Below are 14,944 nucleotides of genomic sequence, written 5' to 3' on the forward strand. Positions count from 1 at the left end.
AAGCGAGCGTGCACTGCGTGCAGAGGCATTCCCCGAATAGTTTCAGCTGGGGAGGATGGGGCTGTGACTCACGTCCCCAGCGCACGTCTCCTAAGCGGCACGGAGTGGGCGGGGACGCTCACCCTGGGAGGGGGGCGGGGATCACCTGGGGAGGTCAGGCACTGGGGCCGGGAGCACTGACTCCTGCACAAGGGCAGCCACGCTGACTCACAAAGGAAAGCAAGAGGGCGATGACCAAATGTGAAAGAAGCAAGTCGCCTGTGTCAGGGAGGCTCTTAGAGAGACAGGAAGCATGATCAGCTGGAACCAAGCTCAGAAAAGGAAAATTCAGCGCGACTTCATGCCTTTGTTCTCGCTGAAATTTATCAAGATGCGCCTCTGCTGAGCGTAGCACTGGCGATTCTGAGAAGCCAGATGCAGCCGCCCCCTGTTCCTGGGTCCCCGCAGTCAAACGTCTGCAGGGCCTGCAGGGAGGGAGAACCCTGGTTCATCCTAACTCCCACCGCCAACATCACCCCCCCCCCCCTCCCGTGTGATCACTAGAGCTGACATCTGGTGACAGCTTCCCCAGTCAGTTTTATGGGCTGTGATCTGCCAAAGCGTGGTGGCCAGCTGAGGGAGACACTCTGCTCCCCAAGATAAGAACCCAGGCACCAGCCTGAGCCAGGCCAGAGGAAGAGGCATATGTTCTCAATGTGTCTACCCAAAGGAAGACAGCTTTTTTTTTTTTTTTTTTTTTTTTTTTTTAACACAAAGACCTCCTACACGCTAGCTGTGGTCTGTTCGCTGAGCCCTGGCTATATGGCAAACTCTGTGTTAAGAATCTGGTGCACATCGTCACAATTCATTTTTACAACAATCCTAAGAGGCAGATTCTTTTAGTATCTTTGTTTTGTGGATGGGGAAACGGAAGCACAGAGGGGTAGATCAATCTGCTCTCACCACATACAGCTATTTGTGTCACGTTTGGAATTTGAACACAGGCCCTGCCCCCTCCTGGTATGATTTTGTTCAGTCCTGACCATGATGATGATGATGATGGCGACTTAAGTCTTGGGGAGTGAGGATGTCTTTTGAGGCTGTGTTCTCAGGAGTCTCTTGGTCAGCCTAATGTGGCCGTTGGGTGAACAGGAAATGGTGGACTCTTAAATGCTTAGAGACATTGGCTCCATCCATCTAGGGCAGGCTGTCCCAAGGCCCACCCTCAGGGTAGGATGCGGTTAAAGTGTCCCTGGCTGAGTAGCAGGTCTGGGTGGAAGTCCCCAGGTAGCACAGGGCAAGGGGCCCTCTTGATGAACACGGACTTGATGAACACAGACCTGCTCTGTTCCCTCAATGCCCTGAACGTGGTGGACCTTCCGGCTATGCAGGGCATTTCTACAGAACTCTGCAGGAAATGACAGGATAGCCTGTCATTGGAGGGGTTGCTCTCAAGAGAGACAGCAACCTTTAGTCCAAAAGTTCTGAAGCACCAGTGCCCTTAAAATCAAACTCGCAGCCCAGGAATTGGCATGCTAGCAATTTCCCCAGGCTGTTTTGATGTAAGTAGCTCTTAACACTATTCTTCATGAAACATCACTTCGGGAAAGTGGACACTGAAAGTTTCCCTGTCAAACGAGAGCCAACAGCTTTGGTGTCTTGGCTAAACACCGTATCTTTCTAGGGCATTTTATTTTTGAAACAGAACTGAAATGCTTTGCTCACAACCAGTGCAGGTGAGTGTTCTTAGAGGGAGTGGGGGTGGGGCAACAACCTGTGATGCCATCAGTTGCTTTGAAGAAAAATCACAGGAAAAGAATATGGAAGTATGAGTGGCCTGGGCTGCATTTTGGAGGGGGGGCTGTGGTGAGCCGTTTCCCAATGGTGCTGCAAAACTAAAGATTTTCAGGTATTAAAAACAAGTATCTGGAAAAGGAGGGCCTATAAGGATTTATGCCTCAGAGGGTGGCTTCTACATCCAAGTTCAGAAATGGGGGGTTTTCAGGGTAGAGAGGGAAGTGCTTCCTTTAATTTCCCACCCAGCCTCCCTCCTGCTTACAGACGTAACAGGCTTGACCTGGGCTGTGATATGAAAAACATCATGAAGGCATGTGGCCCAGAGATTTCTCTCCAACCTGCCTGACACGTTATCCATATATGGTTTCCCTTTGCTTCTGGAGGCATTGGGAACTGTAAGATCACCCACATGAGAGTGCCTGAGAAGGAACGCCTTACTCCCTTTGTCATCTGCCATCTTGGTAGGGATTGCTTACATACCCTGGCAGTTAGCTGAGAGAATGAAGGCAGGTAAGGAAGGATCAGATGGACAATGGGATGGGAGAGGGTGAATGAGACCAGACAGGCCACCTTAAGGGGGTATGTGTGCTCTCCCATGACAAAGGCCAGTTTTGTTCACTCCCTTCATCCATATGATTACAGGTGGAACTATCCCTATCCTCCCCACCAAAAACCACGAGCTCCCTCTCTCCAGATTGCCCCATCCCTTAGATTCAATACTCTAATTAAGAGTCCAAACAGTTGACCGCATCACATATTCTGGCTTTTTCCTTTTTCAAAGAAGTGAGGCAAGTGTATGGTGTGTGTGTGTGTGTGTGTGTGTGTGTGTGTGTGTACATGCATGCGGGAGGTGTATTACAGACTTCTTCCCCCTATACGCCCCCTAGGCCCTTTCATGGGTCCACCAGTTTGGACCATCCTAGGAACTGCACAGACAAGAGGCAGAGGCCAGGAACCTGTCTCTTATGGGGAGATGATTCCAAGGCGGAGCCAAAGCTGCAGCCATTTGCCCTGTGAAAGGAGCTGCCTCCCCGTCAGATGGGAAGGCCAGGGCTCAGCTACCTCAAACCACCTGGCAGCTCCCTGCATTCCGTTCATCAAGTCAGCAGGGCCACAACGGGCACCCGTAAGAAAGGCACGTCCCTGCTCCTTTCCTCTTAGCTGACGCCCAGAGGGCAGACACTCAGGGTCACAAAGCATGTGGGAAGCCAAGGTAGATGGTGAGGCTGGGAAAGGACAGCCTCCTGGGGCCTCAGTTCCGTCAATTCTAAAACAAATGAGTTGATCATAGAATTCCTTTCTGGTTCTTAAGTTGTATGATTCTATAAGATGTCTCCATTGTTGGTTTGGCACACATTTTGACGTGTGTGTATGCAGAGACCTATCACATAGGCGTTTACATTAATTCAATTATATAAGTTTTCTCTTGCATACTTAAAATAAAAATGCTGTAAAATTATATTTTGCCCACACATATGCATTATATATTTATACCAACACGATACGGGACAGGGTTATATGCCCAGAACTTTGTATAACTGTACTTTATGGGAGGTTTAAATACTTGCCTAATTTACCTCTGATTGCTCTTGGCTTTAGAACCTAATCCCACAGAAGATGAGATTCCACTGAAATTATTATGTTGCTAGAATGTGCAGAGGGTATAAGGAAAAGAACGTGGGTTTGGAGTCAGATTCATTTGGGTTTGAATCCTGCATTTGAATCTCAGCGATGCTATCATTAGATGACATCTTGGACAAGTTCCTTAAGTTCTCCTGACCCCAGTTTCTTCATCATCAAGTAGGAATCAATAATAATACCCACCTCACCGGTATATTATGGAGATTAAATGAAATAGTACATATGACTCTACCATACAGTGTATGTTACTAAGGGACCCAGGACTGCGTATCACTCAGTGTATGATTTATTTGATGTCTACACGGTACAGCCCACATACACTGGCATATCTAGCATTACTGTTTGACAGCCAAATCAAGCACTTTAGTAGCCGTTCATACACCGAAGGAAACTGCTCTGATGCATCTCAAAAGACTCCTAGATCATATTTTCCTAATATGAGTTCCAATTCAGCAGAGGATTCTATAGTCATAAATTTGGAACATTCTGTATGTTCTATGCTCCTCCTTGAGAGTCAGAGTATATTGACACATTAGAGGATTTAAGAATTCCTGCAGTAAAAATACCTGTTTAACCTGGGACATGTCATATCCTCTAATACTTACTAGTATTAGACAAGGTTCCCAGAGCCATTACCTTGGTAAATATTTCCAAAGTGCGCAATTTTTGAGAGCCTAGGTCACTGTTGGCATGTGTTACCCTACCTTCTAGGAGCCCCTGGCTGGGCAGATAGTTAGTTCTATGCGTATTTCTTTTACCAGCACAATGGAAGTTGGTGTTCCTGGGTACCATTGGCATCAGAATCATCCAGAGTGCTTTATAAAAATGTAGCTTCCTTGGATCCACCCCAAAGCTGAATTAGACAAATGGGTCAGAAGTGTGCACTTTAAATAGGCACTGCAAGCATCAACTCAAGTTTGAGATGCACTGGTAGGTGTTAGGAGTTAAATTTAAGCTGGCAGTGATAAAGAGGCCTCGCCTGCTTCTTGCTCTCGATCTCCAAGTTTGTGGAGCTGATTTACATTTGGTTTAAGGGACAAAAGGGAATCTTTGCCTACCTCTTCATGTTGGAAGCTCTAGTGAGCAGATTAAAGTCAGTCAGTGTAGTACGGGGTCCTTTAATCTGATGGCTTTCCTGCCCCTGGCCCCCAGAGAACGGGCATCTTCATGTCTACGGGAACTGTTTCTGCCCAAGGGTGGTGTCCCTTGACAAAACTACTCTGTGGCCCGACTCCCCACATAAAGCACTCAGATAAAGGGTGATGTGGAAGGAGAAAAGCTATGAATGGCAGCATGCAGCCTCGGGGATGGAGGTATGGAAAGAAGAGGATGATCTTTAATTATGAGAGGCGCCATATTAGAGGTTTACTCCGCGGGTCAGTGCCCTTGTGCTGTTACTAGTAGTAGTAAGGGTCTCCTTGAAAAGGGAATGGGCCTGAACCCTTGCTCTAACCTTCTGGAAGGCAAACGGGTCTCTCGGGGGACTAGATAAGCCCAGTCTCCAGTCTTACAGTGCAGAGATATCTTCAAGGTCAGGGGCCTCGTGATCCCTCAAGGGTAACCACATGCCTCTGGAGCTAAGCTGGGAGCCTACCTCAAGATGCACCTATCTGCCTCTTGAAGAGACAGATATTCCATTGCTATTGCTTCTGCCTTGCTGCACGAATCGTATGTGCTCTGGTTTCTTGCGAGCTACTTATCTGCATGTGCTCCGTTGTGCATATTCAAACGACAAATCAGTTGCCTTTCTTTCCACACTGATCTCAAGGCAGCTCTGTCTGTTGGCTAGACTTCTAATTCCCTAACAGTAGGAAGGGGAGGTTGAACTTCAGCTGTCTCATTCCAAGCAGGAATTCAGGCTCCTTAAATTATGAGAACGGGGTAAAATCTAACAGTTGGCTCCTGCCAACAGGAGATCTCTAGGGGGAAGTGAGAGAGGAAGGAAGAAGGAGCTTTGGAGGCTGGAGCACACTGAGCTAGAGCATTAAGGGTCATGGGGGAAGGGAGTCAGGAAGCCCCTCCTGATGTTGACCTTGCCTCCTCTCTCCTCTTTACTGAGGTGCTTTGCTGAACTTCTGGGAATCTCCCTCCACCTCTTCCCCAAATTTTATCTCCTTTTTCTTCTTCCAGGGAAGAGGGGTAAGTCAACGCAGGAAAGCCATGATACTGAGAGTCATGAGGAAAATCGTGCTACCCAGGCATAACATAGTGTGGTACTTAGAGAGCAAGTGGGGCCGGAAGTTGTCTTACTTCCTGTGACTGTACCCTGTGCAGCCCAGTGGGCTGCCCTCCCCACCCCACTCGCTCCCGCCAGTGCTGGACTACTTCCCCTCACCGCAAACACCCGATGTACTTGGAAGACAGCAGTATGTATAACAAATTCAGAAAAGTTGTTGGTGATTTATGGGAGTCTGGTTTCCCTCCGAGGACTTTGTGCTTTGTAAAGTGCAGAGGGAGAGGGGCAGTGGTGGCGCCGAGGGCCCTCAGACCATTCCCCTGCCATTCACCTCTGGCCTCTTCAAATGCTTGTGGAGTAGAATTTCTGGTTGAATCATATGGTTTGGGTTGAGAAAAAGGAGGCTGATAAGCGGGGGAAACAGCAAGATGATTTCGAAATGGCATCATTACAATCTGATCAAATAAACCAAGTGACCTTTCTTTCCAAATAACTATCTCATGAAATTACTCTCAATTCCTCCTCTACCTCACCCTGCACCACACGAGCTAGGTGCTGCCCTTCCGCATTCCACGAGACATATGACAACTGGTCAGCTTCCCGCAGAAAGGAAGGACACGCTCTTCCCTCGTAGCTACCATTTCCCATTTAAGAAAGAAGCATCCGTGTTGCATGTTTCCACCGGTCGTCCTGCATGTGCCCATGACTCTTATCCACTTTCCGTTAGATGCCCTGTACACCCACCAAGCAGAGCTCAAGTGAGTTTCTGACCACCATTGTGCTCCAGCTGCCCTCCATCTGGCTAGTTCTGCCCTGAGTTTTTTTCTCTGTTCCTAGGCTATCTGTGACATAGTGACCCATTTTACCTCTGTCTGTTCAGAAGTGGCTGTTGTGGCGGGGAGAGGGATGAATCACTTTGTATCCATAAGAATGCAAGCGATCCCCAAACATCAGACACTTTTTACTGTTCAAAGTCCTCGAACAGGCTTTGAAGGAAACTCCACAAAGCAGTTACCTCTGGCTCAACACCTGGGATGATGCTGCCCAACCTGAAATAGAAAACTTGAGAAACTACCTCAGAGCCACTGGAGATACAAGTTTCGAACAGAAAGACCGGGTCGCTCTAACCACTTCAGCATATTTCCTTCCAGCCAAGCAATAAGCCCACGGTACAGCGGAATTCCAGAGACTTCCTGACTTAGCACAAAGCTGCCATTTTGTCATGTCTCCATTTGAGTCCTCCCATTAGTCGGCCTAATGGTACCATAACTAATAAATCAGGTAGAGCCCGGCTGCCTCCTAAAAGATGGATTTGCCTTGATTCTCTGTACCACATGCAAGCAAGCAGTAATTTATACACTGCCTGGAAACCAGTAGCACAAACACTGATAAGTAAATGTTCAGTTGAAGCTGAATTCCCCCTACTCTTCATGAAAGAAACTTGGATGCTGACTCTCAAGTGTCAATCATCTTGAATCATGCTGCTGTCGAATTTAGCTAATGTGCTGTTCAAAGTAGCGTCTCCCATTAAGCCAAATGATGCCTTCAGGCACAGTGTTCCTTTAAAATGTTCTACCATATTTGAGTAGAAAATAGATGTGGAAAAATGTTAAGTCTATTTGGACAATTGGCTATATAGCCAGGGTTAAATGTTTGTATTTCACGCTACTATTTTTAATCAAAAGTTCTCAAATAATTATAGCCTAAAGGAAACCGCAGTAAACATTTTAACCAGAAATTTACTCACTGTATTGGATAATTACCGAAGAATAAATAAATAGCATTTATGAAGGGGGAAGAAAGAAGAGTTGACATTGTTCAAAGTTGCCAACTTCCAAGAACAGAATCTCTACCCCACGGCTTCCCTCCATCCTCCAGACCCCTCTTAGCTCCTCTTCCCACCTTACCCAGGAACTCAACCCCCTTCTGCACTTTCCCTCCATTTCTCCCCGTGGAAACCTGCCCAACGGAAAAGATCTGGAAAGTCATTTCCATTACGGTGTACATGACTGATAATCTAAGTGTTACATGTTTTCAGATTATTCACTTATTTTAACATACTGTGTAACGTTTTAGTCTAAAGAAATAAGCCCTCATGGCAAACTCAGCAGCCAGACCATGGGTGAAAAATGATTTTTGCCAATAAGCGTAGTAGCAATAGAGGAATGCCTCCTCAACCCAAGTGAGATCTTAATAGCACAGAAGTTTTGGAGCTACTAATGTACGCGGAAGAAAACAAAATATTTGACAAGTCCAGTTTTAAAAATATAGTTGTGTTCCAAAAATGTAAGTGGCCTCACTAAATGTAGTCAATACAGTATGTGACATTTGGGTTTTGGAAAAATTAGCAAGAATACATACTGAGAACCTGCTCCCCACACACATTTTTAAAGAGTTTACTATATAGGGGCGCCTGGGTGGCTCAGTTGGTTGAGCTTCCGACTTCGGCTCAGGTCATGATCTCACAGTCTGTGAGTTCGAGCCCCGGGTCGGGCTCTGTGCTGACAGCTCGGAGCCTGGAGCCTGCTTTGGATTCTGTGTCTCCCTCTCTCTGACCCTTCCCCATTCAAGCTCTGTCTCTCTCTGTCTCAAAAATAAATAAACGTTTAAAAAAATGTTTTAAAGAGTTTACTATGCAGTCTTACACTAAGGGGATGGAAAAGGAGTAGAGCAGAGAAAGATCCCAGAGGTTCCTGGAGGACCAAAAACTAGAAGACCATGGGACCTAAGTCTACTGCTCTCAGGTGCTCCATACATTTGGGGAGGAAGGAACCTGGCGAAAGGCTGTAAAACTAGGTGACTACCACGACACTGGTGACCTTTATTGAGGAGAATTCCAGAAGCCATTGTTCTCCTGATAAAGACCAAACATCTCAAGGCCCTGGGTAATCTGGCCCCTGCCAACTTCTCATGTCCCCGCATCACCTCCCACCCTCGCCCCAGCTCTTTGTGCTCCAGCCAAGGGTCTTTACACTTGCACTCTCCGAGTCTGAAACACTCTTACATTCCCCCGACTGTTCTAGTGAATTCTTGCTCACCCTTCAAAGCGCAGCTCAGTGGTCCTATCCCCTGAGAAGCCAGCATGATTCCTCAGACTAGACAAAATTTTCTGTTTTCACAACTCCTACTCTTTCCCTCCAAAACCACGTTTCCTACTTTGTAATTATGTGTTCGTGTGACGGCTAACTCGTGCCTGTGTCCCCTACTGCTCTGTGTGTACCACAAAGATGGGCCATCTCTCGTTATTTTACCTTTGTGTTCCCAGGGCCACGTACAGCGTTTGGCACATAACGTGTACTCCATAAATGTTAATCAAAATTTTTTCTCACCATGTGCTATGAACCGAATGTTTGTGTTCCCCACAAAATTTGGATGTTGAAGCCTCATCCCCAGTGTGATGGTATTTACAGGTGAGGCCTCCGGGAGACAATTAAGTCATGAAGGTGGAGCCTTCAGCAATGGGATGAATATCCTTTTAAGAAAAGATCTGTCTCCACCATGTGAAGTGATAGCAAGAAGGCATCTGTGTGCAAACTAGGAAGAGGCCTCTCACTAGACACCAAATTGGCCGGCACTTTGATTTCAGATTTCCCAACCTCTGGAACCGTGAGAAATAAATTTCTGTTGGTTAAGCCATCCAGTCTATGGCATTCTGTTAGAGCAGCTTGAACTAAGGCAGCAAGGCAGCTCAGGACAGACAACAAGCTGTGTAGTCTTGAGCACATGGCTTAATTTCTCCAAACCTCAGTTTCATTTCATTGTGGTATAAACGGCCCATAACCTCTCTACCATGGCATTAATAATAGCACCCACTTCTGAGGATTGTTTTGGGCATGAAATGAAACAATACATGCATATCATGTCTGGTACGCATTGAGTACAAACACTCAATAAACATTTCTTATTACTGCTGCTACAACTTACCTCCGTGCACCAGCTATCTCGTCCATCAGGTGCTGGTTTTGAAGGTTCCTTCTGGTTTCAAACACACGAGGACTCCTAAGTAATCCTAAAAGAAAAGTTCGTCGTCATCTGCATTTGTCAACTTGGCAACTTTAACAATCAATATACTAATCTTTTTGCTCAGTTACAAAACTTCTGCAGGCACCAGCAATGATTCATCAGCTTGTAAGACGCATGAATTTAGGGCATGACCATTAATTTTATGAACTTGCATCACATGTACCAGAACTCCTCTTTTCTTCTCACAAGATTCTAGGAAGTGTGAGGAGGAGGTGATACGGAATGATGAAGCTCCATTTCCATCTGCTGTCCTGAACGGGGGGGGGGGGGGGGGGGAAGGGGGGGGCATATTTTAACTTTTGATGATCTGACAACAGGGTAGATATACCGCCCGTATTTGAAAGAGGAAAAATCCCAGAAAATCAAAAGTAAGATATTCGTATCACACAAGTCAAAATATTAAACAGAGGCCTGTGTGCAACTCTGTGGTTTGCAAACTCTGTCATAGATCTTTCTTGATTTCAACCCACATGTAAGAAGTAATGTTCGTTATCTGGTAATTAACTGCGTACACTGTTTTACTTCCAGTAAAAAACATACTCTATGCTCTTATGTTTAATGGACAGTTTTATGCCCATTTTATGCATGAGGAAGTTGAGGACCTATGAGGGAAGATAATTACCTAAAAATCACACAGCTAATCAGGCATGAGACCCATGCCAAATAAGCCCAAAGGTTTAAGCCTCATGATCAGACACCCCACTTCCCTGTGTTTACCTGCCAAGTCTGTAAGTGTGAGCTGTATTTCATGTTTGTTTCCCATAAATACATCCTTATTGATAATGTCAATAAAGTAAATTTCATCACGCACTTGGAAGGGCTCTGTCTTCACCCTGGCAATGTTTTGCCTTCCAGAAGAACAAAACAATGCACCATAGTTTCCAAGTACCTTTCATTTGTCCCTGGGACCTTTGCTATTTGGATTATACTTCCTCCTTCCCAGACCTTAGCAAATATAATACTTTGGTCCAAATAATTGTGCCTGTAATAAAGACAATTTCAACAGCAAGCACCCTTTCCCCAAACTCCTATGTCTTTTTAGTGCTTTATTTTAGGCTGAACCATACTATCTAAAAATGTTTCAATAATATCTGAAGCTAGAGGAGGGCACAGTGACAAGAAAAAAAAATTATTAAAACCAACAATCAACGTTGGTATAAAGTTTTATAGTTTACCAAGTTGCAAAGCTAAAAGTCATGGGACTTTAAGCAAACCTCGTGAGGTAGCTAAAGCAGGCAGGTCTCATGATTCCCATTTCATAAATGAGGAAAATGAGGTTCATTCAGATTTTTTTTACTTCAAATTCTGTGCTAGAGCTATAGTTACACAAGACTCCTGAGGACTTCATTATTAGTGTTCTTTTTTATGACTCTTACCCTTCAAAATCAGAAGGGCATTTGCCTGACCTTTCATGCTCACGAGCAAGCAAAGAAATCAGAATTGGTATCATTGGCCAAAATTCACTTAAAATAAGTTTATTTATTATTCTCCAGATACGCTTTGGACAAGTTATTTTTAAAACAATTGTGCATCAGTAAAAGTCCATAGGAACAATGAACACTCCATAGACTTCTGGTGGAGAAAGTGAATTCAGAACAGACCTTGATATGCTGTCAAAATGAAACAATGCCTGGGCAAGTTCCATTACTGTTGCACAAACAAAACCAAGGAAATGGGAGAAGAAAGGAGAAAAGTAAAGTATATTTATGTCCTGCAGGGCTGGAGCTTTGGCAGGAAATTCCAAGTGAGAGTTCTCGTCAGTGCTCTACCAGTTGACCCTGGGATTGTGGAACTTTTGCACGGTCAACTCCAACCAGGCATGTGGTTAGCCCGCAGGCTCCAGAGGCTGGAGGGGCCTGGGCCTCCCTTACATTTCCCATGTTCCCCAAAACCTGGCCGCTCTGTCTGCAGGGCAGTTTCCTTTCTTGCTCCTACAGGACTTGCACACCTATAATTTAAAGCAGGAAGAGCTGCCTGTCTCCCCCACCCTTTCCACTGCTCCTACATCCATTGTTTACTGAACCCTGTCTAAGTAAATCTTTGATTTTGCATTCGATACCTCTTACCTGGGAATAGATGACTTAGGTAGCTTGAAGAGACAGGCTATGTACCTGACACACAGTAGATATTCTCAAATTGTATTACATAACAATCACTTGGAATGTTCTTCTTCTTTTTTTTTAACGTTTATTTTTGAGAGAGAGAGACAGAGTGTGACCAGGGAAGAGTCAGAGAGGGAGACACAGATACAAAGCAAGCTCTAAGCCCTGAGCTGTCAGTACAGAGCCTGATGTGGGACTCAAACTCACGGACCACGAGATCATGACCTGAGCTGAAGTCGGACTCTTAACCGACTGAGCCACCCAGGCGTCCCTGGAATGCCCATTTCGAATGCAGATTTCTAGGTCCTATCCCTGGAGATTCTGATTTAGTAGGCTTGGGATGGGACCCAATATCTGGATTCTAATCAAACACTCCAGATGATTTTGATGTAGGGGATCTAGGATAGTGCTCTCAGAAATAACATAGCAAGTGCTAAATAACTGAATAAAAGAAAAAATATATCTTGAATGAGTATCACTGGTTGAATAGTGTCTCTCACATTTGCCTTGCCAGAAGAATTATGGGGATACTCATTAAAAATACTGATTCCTAGGCCTACCCCAGACCTAGTATTCACGATTTCCAGAGAAGGCTTCTGGGAATCTAGATTCTTAAATAGGTGCCCCAAATGAATCTTCTGATGAGACACCTTTGAGGAATACTATCATATACTATGAATTCTGTCATGTCCCCAACACTTACTTTTTGTCCTTTGAAGCAGAGACTTGGGGTGACCACATCCAAGCTCTTATTGTCTTACGGAAATGGCTCCTTCACTGGAGGACCATTTTAGCGCAAATTAGACCTATCAGCCAGACCCCAGACACTACTACTTCCAGTAAATAACCACCCTCAGCACAGAGCCCAACATAAGGCTCAATCCCACGACCCTGGGATCATGACCCGAGCTGAAATCAAGAGTTGGAAGCTCAACCGACTGAGCCACCCAGGCGCCCCTCAGTCTCTACTATTTTATTTTATTTTATTTTATTTTATTTTATTTTATTTTTTTCAACGTTTATTTATTTTTGGGACAGAGAGAGACAGAGCATGAACGGGGGAGGGGCAGAGAGAGAGGGAGACACAGAATCGGAAACAGGCTCCAGGCTCTGAGCCATCAGCCCAGAGCCTGACGCGGGGCTCGAACTCACGGAGCGCGAGATCGTGACGTGGCTGAAGTCGGATGCTTAACCGACTGCGCCACCCAGGCGCCCCTGTCTCTACTATTTTAAATGATAGCTTCTCGGTTGTGTAAGCCTAACAGAGCTTGGGAATACTGATGTATTTTCAAGATTCCCCTCTACGTTCCCTCTCTCACCCCTTGATATGAGGCTTGAGAATGCTAACTATGTTTAAGGTAATGCCTGGTAATTTTGCCCAGGTTTGGTTAATATATCTTTCCCTATTTAATCTGTGCATGCTCCATGTCCTAACATCTATTCCTTACCAGACCAGAAGTTTTTAAATGTGCAAGCCTATTGTGCCTGGGGAAAAATGTTGAACTTTTGCCTTTGTAATAAGATATGCTCCAATTACCAACTTTAGCAATTTAATATAGTTGAATAATAACTGAATGAGACACTTTGTCACTCAGTCATTATTCAAGCTCCTACTGGGGGTGGAGTGAGATGTTGCTGGAGGTCAGCCTATTCCCGGGGGAGCTTAGCCGCACAAATCGACTGAGAGATTTTTTTTTTAAAAAACAATGTTACAAAAATGAAAAATTCCAGGAAATAGAAGTCAAACTGCAGATTTTCAAAACACTATAAAAGCTCAAGTTCAATTTTTAAAAACGGCATCATGCTTGGTGTTAATTTATAAGCACAGATACTATGTTGGAGAGATAGAGCAACCACCTGGATAATTCAATCTAAGGAGTGCTTTGTAGGTGGACGGGATCCAGATAGATGAGATCATTTTCACATGGGCTAGAGATACGTGAAAATTTCCCCTCACCCTACACTGCATGTTACCTCAGATTCTGAAGACACTCCAGGATTCATTACAAGCTTCAAGCACTTTACCTTGCTTTGATGTGTACCAAGACATTTCTCTTGAAAATTCAAGGTCTCTGTATTTATATGTGAACCCTGAAGAAGCCAAGGATTTTTGTTTATTTTAGTTTTCTTTCTTTCTTTCTTTCTTTCTTTCTTTCTTTCTTTCTTTCTTTCTTCCAGGGGTACTGTTCCTATATCTAGGACTGAGGCTTCATTTGCCAATGAAGAAACTACCATAGGCAGACTTTGAATTTCTGTACTTAGCGTATATAATGTGTTCTGGAGTCTCATGAAAGTTAATCAGGGAAAATCCAAGTGGCATGGCAGCCTTAGAGAAATAGGGTGTGGTCATTTGGGAAGGCTGCCTCTCCCTCTGGAAAGGCACCTGGTTAAAACGAGGCTGGGTCACAGGGTGTTGGGTCAGTAATGGCTGCCGTAGGGTAGGGATAGACGAAAGCTCTCAGGAAAGATATGGCACTCTTCCAGGGCAGAGGGATCCTGATTCCTGCAGACCCACAGTGCTCATTTTGTGTGTGAACATCACTACCAAAGAGGTAATACAAGTTTCTTGATTTCATATTTCTACAACAAGGCAGGACCTCACTGGCTGTCTAGCCCAGGGATATTTCACTAGAAGATGTAGGATACTTGCAGGAGTTCTGGAAAAAGTTCTGAAAGGTATAGAAAGCCCTGAGAGACAGATACCCCAGCAAAAGAGGACCAGAGATCTCATGGGAGTAGCTCCTCATCATTCACCTCCTCTCCTATCTCTACCCCACTGTATGCCAATCCCTAGGGTTTTATAAGCTTCTGACCAGGTTGAGGGACCAAGCACAGGTCAAAAAACAAAAACAAAAACAAAAACACCCCAGGTCTGGGCTGACAAATTATTTAAGGCATCTCAAGGGGGTTTACAATTATTTATAATCTGTGGCAGTGATACCTACTTTTGTTAACCAAAATTTGTGTCATTTCTGGGGTATCATAAATAGAAATGCTTACAGTCAGGTAAGTATTCACGCAATAGATGGGTTTCCTTGACGGGAGAACTAGCCAAATGATGTATTTCTTGAAAGTCACCAAAGATATAACTCTTACATAGACACAGATAGAAGTTAAAAAACACTTTGCCTAAAGCATATACATTTCTCCATTTTATCCATGCCCTATGAACACAGAGAAAATCCTAGTCTTTGCATCCTATTTCAGCTCAGGGAACAGAACTGCT

The 14,944-nt window shown here is 44.8% G+C and overlaps 1 long non-coding RNA gene across 1 annotated transcript in view; it reads right to left on the reverse strand.

Annotated features, from left to right (window-relative positions):
- The window catches only part of LOC125171054 (uncharacterized), a 129,537-nt gene that overhangs the window by 67,925 nt on the left and 46,668 nt on the right, over nucleotides 1-14,944 (reverse strand). The window contains exon 3 of the long non-coding RNA XR_007154175.1: nucleotides 9,518-9,602. This is a non-coding gene — a long non-coding RNA (uncharacterized LOC125171054). The remainder of the gene's footprint in view (nucleotides 1-9,517; nucleotides 9,603-14,944) is intronic.

This window comes from Prionailurus viverrinus, chromosome A1, assembly GCF_022837055.1.
Source record: "Prionailurus viverrinus isolate Anna chromosome A1, UM_Priviv_1.0, whole genome shotgun sequence".
In the NCBI taxonomy this organism is placed as follows: domain Eukaryota; kingdom Metazoa; phylum Chordata; class Mammalia; order Carnivora; family Felidae; genus Prionailurus; species Prionailurus viverrinus.